Source organism: Dendrobates tinctorius, unplaced genomic scaffold (genome assembly GCF_039654945.1).
Source record: "Dendrobates tinctorius isolate UK_male_01 unplaced genomic scaffold, ASM3965494v1 ptg000028l, whole genome shotgun sequence".
Taxonomy (NCBI): Eukaryota; Metazoa; Chordata; class Amphibia; order Anura; family Dendrobatidae; genus Dendrobates; species Dendrobates tinctorius.
The window spans coordinates 102156123-102173470 of NW_027361696.1; the positions used below are offsets into that span (position 1 = coordinate 102156123).

General features: G+C 42.3%; 1 protein-coding gene across 8 annotated transcripts in view; it reads left to right on the forward strand.

The window, feature by feature from the left end:
- ZMIZ1 (zinc finger MIZ-type containing 1) overlaps positions 1–17348 on the forward strand; it is a 483419-nt gene that overhangs the window by 277600 nt on the left and 188471 nt on the right. For 7 of the 8 annotated variants that reach the window (XM_073571234.1, XM_073571232.1, XM_073571235.1 and 4 more), the window contains one exon: positions 5422–5495. The exons of the other annotated variant lie outside the window; for it this stretch is intronic. The gene's annotated coding sequence lies outside the window, so the exon portion shown is untranslated. The remainder of the gene's footprint in view (positions 1–5421; positions 5496–17348) is intronic. 8 annotated transcript variants of the gene reach the window in all.

Below are 17348 nucleotides of genomic sequence, written 5' to 3' on the forward strand. Positions count from 1 at the left end.
CACAGCGCTTTACAGACATCATCACCACTGTCCCCATTGGGACTCACAATCTAAATTCCCCATCAGAATGTTCCATTTCAATTTCGCTAGAGTTCCGATCACTCTAGATTCCCTATCAATATGCTTTTGTAGTGTGGGAGGAAACCGGAGAACCCGGAGGAAACCCACACAAGCACGGGGAGAACATACAAATTCCTTGCAGATGTCCTTGGTGCGGTTTGGACCCAGAACACCAGCACTGCAAAGTTAAAGTTCTAACCACTGAGCCTCTGCGCTGCTCATATCCAGCAGAGGATGCATTATCTTGTGGATCTTGTGTAGATGTGATCATATTGATCTACACTTCCTTCATCTCGGAACTCAAGTCTAGTTTGGAGATGTTAGTGTTGCAGCAATCACGTTGTATGTATTTCTCATGCTGTGTGTTGCTGGCTATGGAGTACTGCAGCTAGTGAGGCATTTACGGTAGTTTATTGAATGTTTTCTTTTATTCATAAGTTGCAGCCATGTTTGTAATTAAAGGTGTCCTCCAGTTATTTTAAACTTATCTTTTAAATGTGGGTGAAATATAAAGATTTACTACTTAAGGATACATTTTAATTAACAAAGGTGCCCTGATGTCCAGACATTGGCTTTATGCCCAGCAGCTTCATGTCTGGCTTGTGTATGATACAGGAGAATGTGTCCTTTGTCAGCATGTGATTAGTGCTGCGTGTGAAGGGGGCTGGCTTTTGGGTTTCTTTACATAGCAAAACCAGAGGCACATAAGGGGGTTGGCTTAGCTATTGTATGTACAATTACATATATAATAATATGGTTCAAAACACATACTATTAATCAAATGAGTTGCCAAATGAATTTAAAATCTAGTCCAGACATTGACAAGGTTCGAAAAAAAGATTTTTATTTGAAATAATAATTTTCTTCTTCCAACTTTGCTTTCATCAAAGAATGCTCCCTTTGCAGAAATTACAGCATTGCAGACCTTTGGAATTCTAGCAGTTAATTTTCTGAGGTATTCTGGAGAAGTTTCACTTCATGCTTCCAGAAGCCCCCCTGACAAGTTGGTTTGGCTTGATGGGCCCTTTTTGCATACCATACGGCCAAGCTGCACCCACAACAGCTCCATGGGGTTGAGATCTGGCGACTGTGCTGGCCACTCCATTACAGATAGAATACCAGCTGTCTGATTTTTCCCTAAATAGTTCTTACATAATTTGGAGGTGTGCTTTGAATCATAGTCCTGTTGTAGGATGAAATTGGCTCCAATCAAGCTCTGTCCACAGGGTATAGCATGGCATTGCAAAATGAAATGCTAGCCTTCCTTATTCAAAATCCCTCTAACCTGTACAAATCTCCCACTTTACCAGCACCAAAGCAACCCCAGACCATCACATTACCTCCACCATGCTTGAACGATTGCATCAGGCACTCTTCCAGCATCTTTTCAGTTCTACATCTCACAAATGTTCTTCTGTGTGATCCAAACACCTCAAGCTTGGATTCGTCTGTCCATAACAATTTTTTCCAATCTTCATTTGTTCAATGTCTGTGTTCTTTTACATATATTAATCTTTTCCTTTTATTATTATTATTATTATTATTATCATTATTATTCCTTTTTATTATCTCGGATACGGCTTTTTCTTTGCCACTCTGCCCTGAAGGCCAGCATTCCAGAGTTGCCTCTTCACTGTAGGCGTGACACTGGCGTTTTGCGTGTATTATTTAATGAAGCTGCCAGTTGAGGACCAGTGAGGCGTTGATTTCTCAAACTACAGACTCTAATGTACTTCTCTTGTTACTCAGTTGTGCAGCGGGGCCTCCCACTTCTCTTTCTACTCTGGTTAGAGCCTGTTTGTGCTCTCCTCTGAAGGGAGTAGTACACACCGTTGTAGGAAATCTTCAGTTTCTTAGAAATTTCTCGCATGGAATAGCCTTCATTTCTAAGAACAAGAATAGACTGTCGAGTTTCACATGAAAGTTCTTTTTTTTCTGGCCATTTTGAGAGTTTAATAGAACCAACAAATGTAATGCTCCAGATTCTCAACTAGCTCAAAGGAAGGTCAGGTTTATAGCTTATCTAATCAGCCATACTGTTTTCAGCTGTGCTAACATACTTGCACAAGGGTTTTCAAGGGTATTCTAACCATCCATTAGCCTTCTTACACAGTTAGCAAAACATAAAGTGCCATAAGAACTCTGGAGTGATGGTTGTTGGAAATGGGCCTCTATACAGCTATGAAGATATTGCATTACATGTTTGCAGCTAGAATAGTCATTTACCACATTAACAATGTATAGAGTGTATTTCTGAATCATTTAATGTTAGCTTCATTGGAAAAAAACTGTGGTTTTCTTTCAAAAATAAGGACCCTAAACTTTTACAAAGTAGTGTATGTATAACAAATTGGTATCAATAAAGGCATCGGTTTGCTATGCAAAGTGAAAAATGGTGTGTGCCTCAGAGTGAGTGTGAACTGTCTTCTAAACTTTTTTCCAATTTTCTCCTTTTCATCTATGAGTTTAAATAATTTCTATACATATAAAATCTATTACTTGAATGACCGTTTCCCTTTGCCCTATATATCCACATCTTCCATGAGCCATCTAAAAGCCCATTAGCAGTGTGTTCATAGACCACTGATTAGCTAATCTGATGACTGCAGGACTTAAGCCCCCGTCACACACAGCGAGATCGCTGCTGAGTCACAAGTTTTGTGACGCAACAGCAATCTCACCAGCGATATCGCTGTGTGTGACATATATCAGCGACTGCCCCTCTCCCCGCCAGGTATCACTGATCGTGCTCGAAAGCCCTGGACTTTTTTTGATCGTTGGTCGCCCGCTGGCCAGCACGCATCGCTGCGTGTGACAGGCGGGAGACCAGCGATCAGCGGGGTGGAGCTGGTATACAAGGTAAACCGCGGGCAACTAAGAGCGCACGTCACTTAGTTACCCGCTGTGTACCTTAGATACCAGCGTGCTGGTGCTGGGAGCTGGTATCCAAGGTAAACAGAGGGTTTCTAAGTGCCGCGCGGCGCTTAGAAACCCTATGTTTACCTTGGATACCAGCTCCCAGCGCCAGCACGCTGGTATCTAAGGTACACAGCGGGTAACTAAGCAACGCGTGCGCTTGTTACCCGCGTCGTCACTGGTCCTGATCGCTGCTGAGATCTGCCTGTTTGGCAGCTCACCAGAGATCATGTAGCGACACACCAGTGATCCTGACAAGGTCATATCGTTGTCGGGATCGCTGGTGGGTCGCCATGAGTGACGGGGGCCTTATTCAACATCTCCTATCACCACTGATCTGGGTATATGAAACTGGTGGTTGCTGTAATTACCAGGATGATGCTGATGAATGCTTTTTTTTTTCTTTCCAAACCTTGTAGTTGTGTACATCAGAAGCTTGACAACTCTAAGCTTACAAAGGGGTTAAGTTGAGGAGCCGTGAAACCAAACATTTGTATGGCCTGTTGGCAGCTCCTAATGGCAGATATACTGCTTTCCTCCAGCTTCCCACTGATAGCACATTGCTGAGGTGTAGATTCATGACTTGTGTTCCCTCCACCCGTCCAGTATAACAATTGTGCCATTGTTTGAGAGGATCTGCTCTCAGAAAATGTTCTACTGTTCACAGACATCCTCCACAACTTTCTCTACAGCGAATATAAAGCTGCCTTGGTGTGCTAGAAATGCTAGGGAGCAATGTTTTATTAGGAACTGATTTTCCAGGATTTTTCTAGAGCACACGGGGTGGAGGGAGCGCTCATCCTCCATGACCTTGTGTTTTGCCTTACAGACATTTTCTCCTTTGAGAAGAGAATAACCCTTTTTTTTATACCAGCAAAAGAACAGTGCTAGCTATTGATGTGATATCTGCAAATATTTTACTTTGACAGCTGTTAATGTGGAGCTCCTAATGTACTTATTGGGCAGAGGATGATTAGTCCTAGAAGCCTTTCTGGATCTGCGTTATCTTTGTATAGCAGAGTCCCACTTTACAATGGGAATCCAATACATTTACTGTTGATCCATTTTAGCTGTTGCAGCTGCTGACCGCCTCTAGTCCATGAAGATGGCAAATGTAAACTAACATTTGCACCCATCCTACACTTCATAGCTCAGTTATCTAATATTCATCTTTTTTTTTCAACGTAATTTGTGTTCACTAATAGTTTAGCAGCCTATGCTCCCCGTAGTGGTGGCAGAATTTTATCAATTAATTACAGATTTGTCAAGATTTAGCTTGAAATTACTTGCGCTAAGTTATATAGTTAATTGTGATACCAAATCAATGCAGTTTTGTACCATGCATTAAAAACCGAGAGTGTATGTGTAAGGCCGGTTTCACATTTGCGTATCATGGCGCAGCGATGGCCTTGCGCACGGCCGCCGCTAAGCCCCGCCCCCTGCCGCGCCTCCGCCGGTAGCTGCGCCTATCGACGCATGCGTCCTGCGTCCCCTATCTTTATCACTGGGGACGCAGGCCGTGCGCAGTATGCGTTTGGCGGTGCATGCGTCCTTTTGACGGTGCGCCAAACACAACCTGTTGCAATTTGGTTGCGCTCGGCGCACTGACAAAAGGACGCAAGCGTCGCCAAACGCATACTGCGCACGGCCTGCGTCCCCAGTGATAAAGATAGGGGACGCAGGACTCATGCGTCGATAGGCGGAGCTACCGGCGGAGGAGGGGCGGGGAATAGCGGTGGCTGTGCGCAGGCCGTCGCACGCCTTGATACGCAAACGTGAAACTGGCCTTACGGATGTCTGATAGATGGCTGTCCGGAGGCATCCATAGGATACATGCTCTTGTTTTTCATGTGTGACTTCTTGGGCCATACATCTCTGGATATTTTCAGAGCTCCGAATTCTCTGATTAGACATGTTCAGTTGAGTCCTTAATTTGTCCCTAACCTAAGATGTTTTTCCACCAAAAGCTTTAATACCATAGTACTTAGAGAGGGGATCATCTGCCATCATATTGAAGTCACATGTGCGAAAAACTTTTGATGGAAAAAAGTTTTTCTTCTGACAGTGCCTGCGGGAATTGGAGGAGAAGTTTATGTAGGGTGGCAAATATTGCAGTTCTTTAATGGTTGTCCCCAAAGTCTACTTTATTTTTAGGAGCCACTTCTATATTTTCAGAGAACTTCCTTGGCCGTAGCAATTTATAATTCGAACCATCTCCGTAAAATGGAACATATCAATTCAGAAAATGAGAAAACACAATTTTAGATCTTTTGGAGCTTTTCAGAGAAAAACATACTTGGCTGTAATTGTGCAGCCAGAATATAATTCATGCTGCCCGTGGTATGGGCACTATGAATCAAGTGACAGATTTCTTTTAAGCAATGTAACATTACAACAGAAATGTGAATAATTAATCAAATATATTTTTCTTACAATTTATTTCAGGAGGATTTAGACAAGTAAAAGATGAAAAGGAAGCACTAATAGCCTGAAGGGAAAAAGTGCATTGGGAAATGCAGGTGAGTGTCTCTTCTACATACACCCTTAAGCTAGGTGATTGTTGGAAGGAGTGTAGGAAGATAACAGAATGCTATGTTTTCTATACCTATACATGCTACATGAGGGGAAAAAGAATAAAACAAATGGATGACTTATTGAATGGTGATTCTTATTTTCCAAGACCTATAGAGTCTATTCACATTTAGGTCTCTGTACAGGATTTGTTTGCCGCAAATTCACTGCAAAATTGCATAATAATCCACCTGTGTGTGTTACAGGTGGGTATTGCTTTTGGTCTTGCTGCAGATTTTGTTGCAGACTTCACCATGTTGCATAGTAAGGGTCAAGACTTTGATGATTGCAGAAAGAAAAAAAAAAGATTGTCATGCTGTGGATTTGAAAATGAGCATTGCATGTAATTGCAGAAAATGTCCAGAATGTGATGATTTGTTAGAGGTTTTTTCAATGGATTTTAACCCCTTCATGACCGGAGGTATTTTCGGTTTTTGTTTTTTGCTCCCCTTCTTCTCAGAGCCATAACTTTTATATTTTTCTGTCAGTATGGCCATGTGGGGGCTTGTTTTTTGCGGGACGAGTTGTGCTTTTGAACAGCACCATTGGTTTTACCATGTCATGTATTAGAAAACGGGAAAAAGTTCCAAGTGCAGTGAGGTTAATCCTTTTTTTTTATTGATAGATCGGGCGATTCTGAACATGGCGATACCAAATATGCGTATGTTTGATTTTTTTTTTATTTTATTTTGAATGGGGCGAAAGGGGGGTGATTTTACATTTTAAATGTTTGTTGTTTTTTTTTTAAAAACATTTTTTTAACTTTTGTCATACTTCTGTGGCACCCCAGAGTCCGGTTGCCACGGTGACATTGCTTCCCTCTAAGGGGTGATGTCATGCCTGGGAGGCAGGAGAGGGGTCCCCATGCCAGGTAACACAGTGTACATGACAATTCCTGCTGCAGGCCAGAAAGGGGAGCTTCCTTATAAATTCTGGCCAGCAGGTGGGGTTAGTGAGTCAGTAAGAAGACAGCTGAGAGAGTAAACAAGAGAGTTGTCATGGAAATGAGAGCAGTTGGAGCTCATGACAAGACAGTTAGAGTTGGTCTGTGGAGAAGGAAGGGACAGGAGCAGAGACAAGGGGCTCTGGGGAACTAAAATTGTGTATAGCTGACCCCAGAGCGAAGCGCTGATGAAAAGTAATGCCAGCGTCCTTGGCTGGGCAGGAGCTGTACGCCCTGACAGCCGAATCAGGAGTGCAGGGGACTGCAAGTTCCTTGGCCACACTGAACACCTGAAGGCACGGCAGCAGACCAAGAACCCGGGGCTGACAGTGAAAAGGACAGTGCCCGTGATATAGGCTCACGCTGTCAGCCATACAGATTAGAAATCATCATGCAGGAGAGGGCCGCAGCTTAGCTACAAGCAGCAGGGCCGCAAAAAGAGAGCGCAGAAGGAAGGTCCCCAACCCTACCTGGCAGGGTGGATCCCCTGAATGTCTCCAGGCGAGCCGGACTCAATCCATCATCTGTATGTGGTACCCCAGATTGCATTTATGTTCAAGTAAAAGGTAAAGAAAACTACTCCTCTCTGTGTGTCCTTCACTTTTACTCTGCACCCCAACGTTCACCACCATCTGAACAATTAAATATATTTTCCCTGTGGCCCCGCTCTACCCCTGGAGAGCTGAACCATCTTTGCTGCGTCACTATCAGCCCCAGTGGACCAAAACCGCAGCGTCGGCCCCCCCCATGGCCGAACACCATGGGTGGCGTCACGACCAAACACCACATAATTATCCTCTATTTTTACTGGACGCCCAGGGCCACAGACCGGGTCACTGCCACCGTGACATCCCCTTTTAAGAGCCTGACCGGCCCGTACCGAGTAACCTAAGGCCCTGTGGGGCGCTCCACTTCAATAGTCTCCATGGGAGACTAGAAGCTGCCCTAACCCATCGGCTCTGCTGCATACAGGCGATGATCAGATATATGTAGTAGAATTATTCACTTGCTATTTGCGCCGACAACTGGGTGGCGCACACAGCAAGCCAGCAGTGACAACCATAGAGGTCTCCAGGAGACCTCTGGTTGTCATGCCAATGAATCAGTGACCCGCGATCAAGTGACAGGGGTCACCAGTGGGCGGATTTCTGGCCTGATGGCCGGAAGCGTGAGTTTAAATGCCGCTGTTAGCGTTTGACAGCGGCATTTAACGGGTGAAAATAGCCGCAGGTAGATCGCAATTCGACCCGCGGCAATTCCGGGCACATGTTGGCTGTTCAAAACATCTGACATGTCCTGGAAAAGATGTGGATTCACCACCGGAGCCCACATCAAAGGGAAGGAATCCGACGTTGGCGTACTATTACGTATGACATCGGAAAGGGGATACATTAAATGTAATAGTTTAATAACAATTCAATGAAAAAGGACATAAATTTAAAAAAAACACAGAAAAAAGTGAGCCTGAGGGCTCATACTCACATGCGAGAAGCTCGGACGAGTCTCGCATGTCAATACCCGGCACTGCCGCCAGCACTCGGATTGGAGCGTTCAGCTGCATAGAAGTACATGCAGCTGAACGCTCCAATCCAAGTGCCGGCGGCAGTGTCGGGTATTGCGTGCGAGACTTTTACGAGTTTCTCGCGTGTGAGTATGAACCCTTACTCACCAGGGTACAATACAAACGTACTGAAAGGATGCAGCAAACTTCCCCATGATAAAGGCAGAGGCAGCACAGGTGAAAGAAAAATACTGATGAAACAACCACTCCCAAACCTACCAATTCATGGAGGGGATAATTGTTTACAATTATAAATGCACCCAAATAGAGCTTGCATAGGACACCAGTCACACAGATACGTGTGATACCCTGTGTCTGGCTTACTGTCTATTGATCACGTCCATACTATTACATCAGACATTATATAAGTGAACCCCACAAGGACAGACACCCCAATTAACCCAAACAATATGAAAGGGCCTGGTTGCATCTAACATAAAAATAAAAAAAATGTTCAATACGAAGATAAAAACTACCGTATATATAAAATAAAAGCGGTATTGGTTGATATTTTGGCCAAAATACACAAACTCACAAGCCACATGAAATGTCCTCAACAACGTAGTTCCTCCAATTGATGCCACTCCTGTAATGCAGTGACCCCTGTGACAGCTAGGGGGCGCTATGTGGGCACCTCAAGTCATGCATACAGGCGTTCCCTCTGTGGTGATGCAGAAACAGTGACTGGCAGGATTGTGAATGGCCGATATATGTCACAGGGATGGACAAGTGTTTTATTATTTCGTGCACGTCAGCAGTAATATAACGGTTAGTTCACCTGGGTCCGGGTTGTGGGTAGCTATGAGCGATGGAAGGGTCAGGCTACCCATATTACCTCACCTTTGTGTGAGGGTGCTGGCTGTACCCCTGTTTTCCTTCAGGACCTGCAGGTATTTTCAGGACCTGCCGTGCCCCTTTGTTCCAAACATATCTCCCCCTGTAATTCTGTACAAGTTTCACTTTCAACTAACAGGGCATGTTTATTACATCAGAACTTCTCTGTAGCCGTTGAGCAGCACCAACTGGAAGAGGTACTCTTTTTAACCCCTTTAGCCCCCAAGGCTGTTTGCATGTTAATGATGAGGCCTATTTTTTTACAATTCTGACAAGTGTCAATTTATGAGATAATAACTCTGGAACACTTCAACAGATCCCACTGATTCTGAGACTTTTTTTTCGGGACTTACTGTGCTTCATGATAGTCGTTAAATTTCAGAAGTTTATAACATTGAACCATGAAAATAAAAAAAATCATATTTTCCCCACAAAAATGTTTTTTAGCCCCAAATTTTGCAATTTTTACAAGGGTATCAGGAGAAATTGCCCCACACAATTTGTTGCGCAATTTCTCCTGAGTATGCCGATGCCTCATGTTCGGGTAAAGTACTGTTTGCGTTCACGGCGGGCCTCAGGAAAGAAGGAGTAACACAGACTTTGATGAAATGGTCTGCTGGAGTCATGTCTCATTTGGAGAGCACCTCATGTGCCTAAACAGTGAAAAAACCCTCAAGTGACACCGTTTTGGAAGCTTGATCCCTCAGGGAATGTATCTAGATTGTGTGGTAAGCACCTTGAACCCCCAGCTGCTTCACAGAAGTTTATAACATAGAGCCATGAAAATAAAAAAAAATCATATTCCCACAAAAATGTTATTTTAACACCAATTTTTGTAATTTCACAAGCATAGCAGGAGAAAATGGACTCCAAAAATTGTACAATTTTTACTGAGTATGCAAATACCCCATATGTGGTCGAAAACTACTTTTGAGGTACAGTGAAAAGCTCGGAAGGAAGAAACACCATATTGGAGTTCATGTTTTGCTGGACTGGTTTTAGCATGCCATGTCACATTGGCAGAGCCCCTGAGATGCCAGAACAGCAGAACCTCCAATAAGAGACCCCATTTTACAAACGTCACCTTTCAATGAATTCTGCAGTAACCATATTGACAACACAGATGGGTCACAGAATTTTATACCATTGAGCAATGAAGAAAAAAAATTACATTTTTACCACCAAAATTTAGTTTTAGCCCCAGATTTTACTTTTTCACACTGGGAAATGGATCAAAATGGCACCAAAATTTATGCCACAATTTCTGCGGGATGTAGAAATATCCCATATGCGGTTGTACTGTACTCCTTAGCTATACAGCGAGGCACAGAGCGCTATTGGCAAGTAGAACTCAATAAATTCTTGCCGTCTGGATAAGCAATACTGTTATACAGGGGGGAATCCTGGAGCATAGAATTTTCTCTAATAGTTTGCAGACAGATATAACAAGCCCTTAAGTGCTAGAAGAGAAAAATCCCCCCCTCAAGTGACCTCATTTTGAAAATTATACCCTTATCGGAATTTATCTACAGGTGTAGTGACGATTTGGACTCCATGGGTGTTTTCCAGAAACAAGCAGCAGTGGATGTTGTGGAGTGAAAATTGCAAACTGCCGTTGTAGTGGCCGTACATTGTGCCCAGCTCATGCACCTGTAAATTAAGAGGGCTCTCATGGCTACAGAAATGCCAAACATGTGAACACTAACTGCGATTTAGGCACACTGGGGCTCAGATGGGAGGGGGAATTTGGATTCGAGAACATAGAATTTGCTGAATTTCTTTTGGGATGGTGAGGGCCATTTCTATTTACCAGAGCCTTTGTGCTACCAGTATCATGGAAGCCCCCTATATTTCCGTTAACAGATGACCGACCAGAATTGCGAATTGCTTTTTTTGTGGCTTGAGTTGAACCTTTTATTGGGAACATTTTACATAACATTTGGGATCACATTTATCCAGGGTTTTACGCTAAACACTTACATCAGGGTTTCCCTTTAAAACTCAAAGTGACATAATTCAGATGTAACCCACAAGGGAGATCCATTCACTATAATGAGACAGTTGAGTTACTCTGGACTCTGACCTCTTTTCATTGTCGTACTTTATGTGTACTTTTATTGTTTATTTTTATTTTCGTATTATTTTTTATGGGTACAATATATTTTTTATTATTGTTTTGTGATTTTTTTAACAATATTTTTACTACTTTTTTCACTTTGTTTTTACTTTCACTTTCTACAGTCTGATCGCTGTTAGGGTACGTGCACACGCTGCGGATTGGGGTGCGGATTTGGCCGTGCGGATTTTGTAAAATCCGCAGGTAAATCTGCAGGTCAAAAGACCTGCGGTTTTACCTGCGGACTAGCCTGTGGTTCTGCCCTGCGGTTTTTCATCTCCACAATGGAGGAGATGGCAAATCGCATCGGAATCTGCAAAAAGAATTGACATGTCAATTCTTTCTGCGGTTTAGAAACCGCAGGAAAACCGCACTGCGGATTTCAATATCCATAGGATATTATGGTGTACTGTACACCGCAGCAAAAACTGCTGCGGTTCTGCAGCGGCCAAATCCGCTGAGGAACCGCAGCAGAATCCGCAACGTGTGCACACACCCTTATAAGGCATAGCAATTCAGGACTAACTTTCTCACTCTGTGATTATACTGTACGCGGCAGATTAATTGCCGGCTTTTAATCTATCTAATATATATATATATATATATATATACGTGTGTGTGGTTTGAAGAAAATATCCTTTGAAAAGATATGTAAATGACATAGAGAATTGCTGTATGTAGAAGCTCATGTTAAAATCGCATTGCGATCGGATAGCAATCGCACTACATTCAGATGTAATCGGATGCTAGGTGTGAGAAATTGGATTGTACTCGCATGACACTCACATTTTCTATACGTTAAGTGTGACTCCAGCCTTATTTTGAAAGCATTCTTACTTTCAGCATATTTTCAACACCAGCCTAAAACTTTTGCACAGTGCTATCTATATACATGCCTTAACATTGTAATTGCAACACCAAGAAGAAAAAGTTGTGGAATTATGTAAATCACAGGATCACTTGACATGTGAAAATAATGAAAAAATGAAAATGACATTTTCAGAACATTTCGATAAAACCTGTCTCAACTATGAGAGCCACACGCAGAAATCCACGCAGTTACACGTTTTGCTGCTATCCATGATGCTATTAATGGTTCTCTTAGGACTGTTCTGCCCCGCTGACTGCATTAGGGCACATAAATCATCAAGATCTGTTGCTGGCAGGTTTCTTTGCAGTTGCTGACTTATGATGTCAGAGATGTGCCTAATGGGAGCCAAGACGAAGACGTTGCAGGCCCTGGTAACACATTAGGCCGTGCACGCTGCTCACCTTACCATGAGCAACATGTGGCCTGGAATTGTCGTGTTGAAAGACAGCTCCTGGGACACTTTGGAGAAATGGCTTTAACACTGGTTTCAACCACCAATGTAATTCCCAACTGTTAGTGTACCAGAAATGAAGATGAGAGGGATTCGACTACTGGATATTATGCCACCCCACACCATAATCCCTGGAGAAGAACTGGTGTGTCATTCCCTTGTGAAGGCCTTTTCATGTTGTTGCCCATGTGGACTGCAGACTAATCTCCGGTTATCGTTGCATACAAGACAAAAGCGGGACTGGTCAATGAAGAGAATAAGAGGACCTTTTCAGCTGTCATTGCTTCATTCCAGCCTCTGTTCTCCATCTGGAGACCACATGGGCAATGCCATGAAGAGGATTTCATCAGAGAACATTTAATAAAAATGCATAGTTTGTTGTTTGTTTTTTTTTTTTTTTAAACAAACTGCAGTCAGGGAAGAAATGTTTTCCAAAACTGAAAATCCCCTTAACACAATATCATGTACATATACATGATTGTTGGGTTATGTGTGTGTGCAAAGAGCTTGGCAGATACCGGCAATATTCAGTAGCTGGCACCTGACTTTAACAATGGAAGCTAAGACTGGGCCACGTATGCTAACCAATTAAATGTTGCTTACAACAGCATTTAAATGAAACGCCTGTTTGTGTTCACATATTGGTAACCATTTACGCCTTGTTATGCGATCACTGGTCACTGATAGATTACATTGACAGCCGAGAGCCTGCCTCCATTCGCTGCTCTCTAGGTCTTCCTTTGAAGCTCTGCTATATGCTGAGCTTCAGAGGAGACTGTGATTTATACTATATTATAACATAAGCTCAGTGGTTAGCACTGCAGCCTTGTAGCGCTGGGGTCCTAAGTTCAAATCCCACCACGGACAACATCTGCAATGAGTTTATATGTTCTCCCCGTGTTTGCGTGGGTTTCCGCCAGGTACTTCCAGTTTCCTCCCACATTCCAAAGACATATTGATAGGGAATTTAGATTGTGAGCCCCATCGGGGACAGTGATGATAATGTGTGTAAACTGTAAAGCGCTGAGGAATAAGTTGGCACTATATAAAAGTAAAGATGATAATTATTAACAAGCGATTAGATGATCACAGGTTCAAGTTATCCTGTGAGAACTAAAATATTAAGTTCTTTTAAAAATATTTTAAAAAAATCCCCAATGTAAAAATAAGAAATAAAAATAACCATATTTGGTATCGCCATGTTCATAAAAGTCTTAAGTTATCAATATATATAATTAATTAACCCAATTGGGAAACGCTGCAATGAGAATAAAATCAAAATGCTATTACGGTTTTTTGGTTAACACCCCTTCCTTAAAGGAAAAAAAAAGTAATTATTCCAGATCACAATTGATGCTAATAAAACAGTCTGCTCATAACACAAAGAACAAGCCCTCACACAGCTCAATCAATGGAAGCACTTTTGGCCGATATAAGATGCGGCCACTGCTTTTCAGGGCTTATCTACAGCATTCTATAATGCTGTAGATAAGCCCCCAATCCGACCTGAAAGATACGAAGAATAAGTTTTATTATACTTACTTGTGGGGCAGTCCGGTCCGATGGGTGTCACTTGGCCGGGTCCAGCGCCTCCCTGTGATGCTGCCCTCCTGTGGCTTCAGTACTTTCCTCTGCTCTCAACAAGGCAGATAAGTATGCCTGCGCAGGAGTGTGATCCCGGGGAGCTGTGAAGCAAGCAGGACGGCATCGCAAGAAGATGGGAGGCAACAGGTGAGTATACTATAACTTATTTTTCTTATCTTGCAGGTCAGATCAGAGGCTTATCTACAGCATTATAGAATGCTGTAGATAAGCCTTGAAAGGCAGTGGCGGCATCTTATATCAGCCAAAACTGCTGTCAGTTTCCCTTTAAGGGTCTTGGAACATGACGACACCCAAAAAAAATCTAAAAATCTAACAAAAATGTAGGTTTTGTATCCCTGTAGACATACTGACCTGGAGAATCACGATTCATGGTCATTTTTCTTCAGAATGAACGACATTTAAAAAGAAAAAAAAATCAATTTTAGAATTGCATTTTTCTTACAATTTCACCACACTTGGAATTTATTTCCCTTGTTCAATATGTTATGTAAAATAAATATTGTCATTAAAAACTACAGCGTATCCTGCAAAAAAACAAGTCTTCATACAGCTATATAGATGGAAAAGTAAAAAAGTTATGGCTTTTGTAAGGAGAGGGGAAACCCAGAGCACAAAAACGAATGTTGGCAATGGAAGGGGTTAAGCAGTTTATACACATGTCAGCCAACAGCTCCTTACAAAATCAGAGAGTAATTAGCTGATGGCCATCATGAACGAATGTTCTGTTGTAACTTTTAAAAGATATTCAGGTGACTTTTAACTTGTGTGTGGACCACTTCTAGTTGATGATGTATGTTAGTGGTGATGTGTCTGATATCTGTCAGCAAATGATAACCTTTGATCAAGTTCTAATTCGGCCATTTCCCTATTATAATTATTTATTTTTCTTGCTTATTTAGCACCATTAATTCCACAGGTTTACATACATTATCATCGCTGTCCCCTTTGTGGCTCACAATATAAATTCACCTATCAGTTTGTTTTTGGCGTTTGGGAGGAAACCGGAGAACCTGGAGGAAAGCCAAACGAACACAGTGAGAACATGTAAAAACCTCATTGCAGATGTTGTCCTTGGTGGGATATGAACCCAGGACTTCAGCGCTGCAAAGCTACAGTGCTAACCACTGAGCCACCGTTCTACCCTGTATATAGAACAGTGCTAACCGCTGAGCCACTGTGTTGTCCTACATATAGCACATTTCTAGCCACTGAGCCACCATGCTGTCCTATATATAGCACATTTCTAACCACAGAGCCAATGTGTTGTCCTACATATAGCACAGTGCTAATCACTGAGCCACCATGCTGTCCTGTATATAGTATTGTGATGAGCCACTGTGCTGCCCAATAATTTCCATGCTGCCCTGGTTATTTGGGCATTTCCTTCTTTTCCCATTCATGTTGTTCTTGTCCGAATGGTGTTTGTTTTTTTCTGTAGAGCAAGTTCGGATTATCCTGTCTTGAAGGGTGAAGAGCGGAGTATTTAGGAGCTTCTAGGCTGTCTTGGCCTCCTCTCTGAGGGAACCTGCAGTGAATGCTCTTGGTTATCTGAAATATGAAGTATATCAGTGGAGTTTTTGTCACCTTGACCTTGTAAATGTCAGCACACCTCTACGTTCTTGTGGATGAGAACAGAGTCACAGATAGCACATTGACCTAAAATGCTTTTCTCGGAAGAATGCTAGAGTGACGCGAGTCGGTCAGATCATGAAAGGCCTGTCGGGGCTGGAAGCCAGTCAACATGAGATGAGCTTCAGCCTCTAATTCAAAGGAAGAAATGAATCCAGTATGTTGGCCAGGAAAAAAAAACTGCTGATCCCTGAAGTGGAGGAAGGAGGAGGAGGTGTAGGCTCCCAGTGCCTGACTCCTGGAATAAAATATTTCTCTCTGTGAGAAATGCAGGTCCTCGCAGGTCACATGGTCTCTGTTCACTGGTGGAGAGGAGAATGTGTTCTGTGGTATTTCCTGAGACTTCATAAACAGAGGAGGAACATGAGGGGGTTGGGGAGGGAGGCTGAGGCTGAGAGAGGTTACTGTGGGGGGGCTGGAGAGGAGGTGGCGGCACTGCTCCATTGCTTTATCCTCTATAAAATGTACAATCAGATAATGATGCCAAGATCTGCTGCTGCTGAAAGGTCATTGTGATTCAACAAGTCCTACAGGCGTTTCCTTTATATAACCTAGAGGAGATGCTTTCCGAAGATGTGACTTGCTTATAAAACCTTAGTAAATAGGGTATTGTTAATAGAGGCACGATGGTTGTGCAAACTATATTTCACATTGTTTGATACGGCTTTAGCATACACTTATTCTTTTTTAAATCAGCTAAGACATGCAAGAGCGATAAAAATATTTGGTGGTCTCCCATTTTCGGCATTTGTGTCTTGCATTAATAACTTAGATAATTGTCAGCAGAGTCTATAGAGACTATAATGTAATGTGCCTTATTATTAATGTGCATGGCCAGCCAAATGTAAAAAGTTTTGGCGCAAAACACCACAGACAGTAAGGGAGGGAGGTCATCAATATAAACATGGTGGACAGCGCCTTTTCTTTTTTTTAGCAACACCATCACGAAAGAACGAAACCTTTAAACCAGGGATGTCAAACTCAAATACACAGGGCAAAAATTAAAATCTTGGACAAAGTTGCAGGCAACCTTTACTATTTATTAAAATATGTTTAGAATTGGGGAAGTTTTTTCTTGTCATCAAATATAGTGATGAACGTTTTCATTTGGAAACTAACTTCTAAAGGTTGGTCCCACGAATAAAGTATATTTTAATTAATAGATCTTAGAATAAAATGTTGGAATAATATAACATGTTTTGTTAGAGCAGTAAAAAACATATGGCCCAATGACCTAATTTTAATTTGTAATAACAAAGGATGAAAAAAAACCTTGATTAATACAGATAATAAAATATGATGCCAATTAACGTGCCCCCAAACACAGTATGATGCCCCCAACAGAGAATTCCGCCACAGTATCCTCCACATGCTCAGTATAATAATTACAGTATGATTCTCCCAACTAATCTTCACACAGCCTTCCATAGAGTATAATGGCCACAAAAAGTGCTCCATCCATACAGTATAATGGGCCCCACATAGTCCTCCATACAGTATAACAGGGTCCTTCATTACCTTTCGTACAGCATAATGGCAACAAAAAATGTTACGTACAGTATAATGGCCAAACATAATGCTTTATACAGTGTAATGGCCTCACATAGTGTTCCATTCAGTATAATGACTTCACATAGTGCTCCATACAGTATAAAGGGCCCCACAGAGTGCTCTATACAGTAGAAAGGGCCCCACATAGTACTCCATAGAGTATAATGTGCCTCACATAGTACTCCATACAGTATAATGAGCCCTCATAGTTCTCCATACAGTATAATGAAGTTTGACATA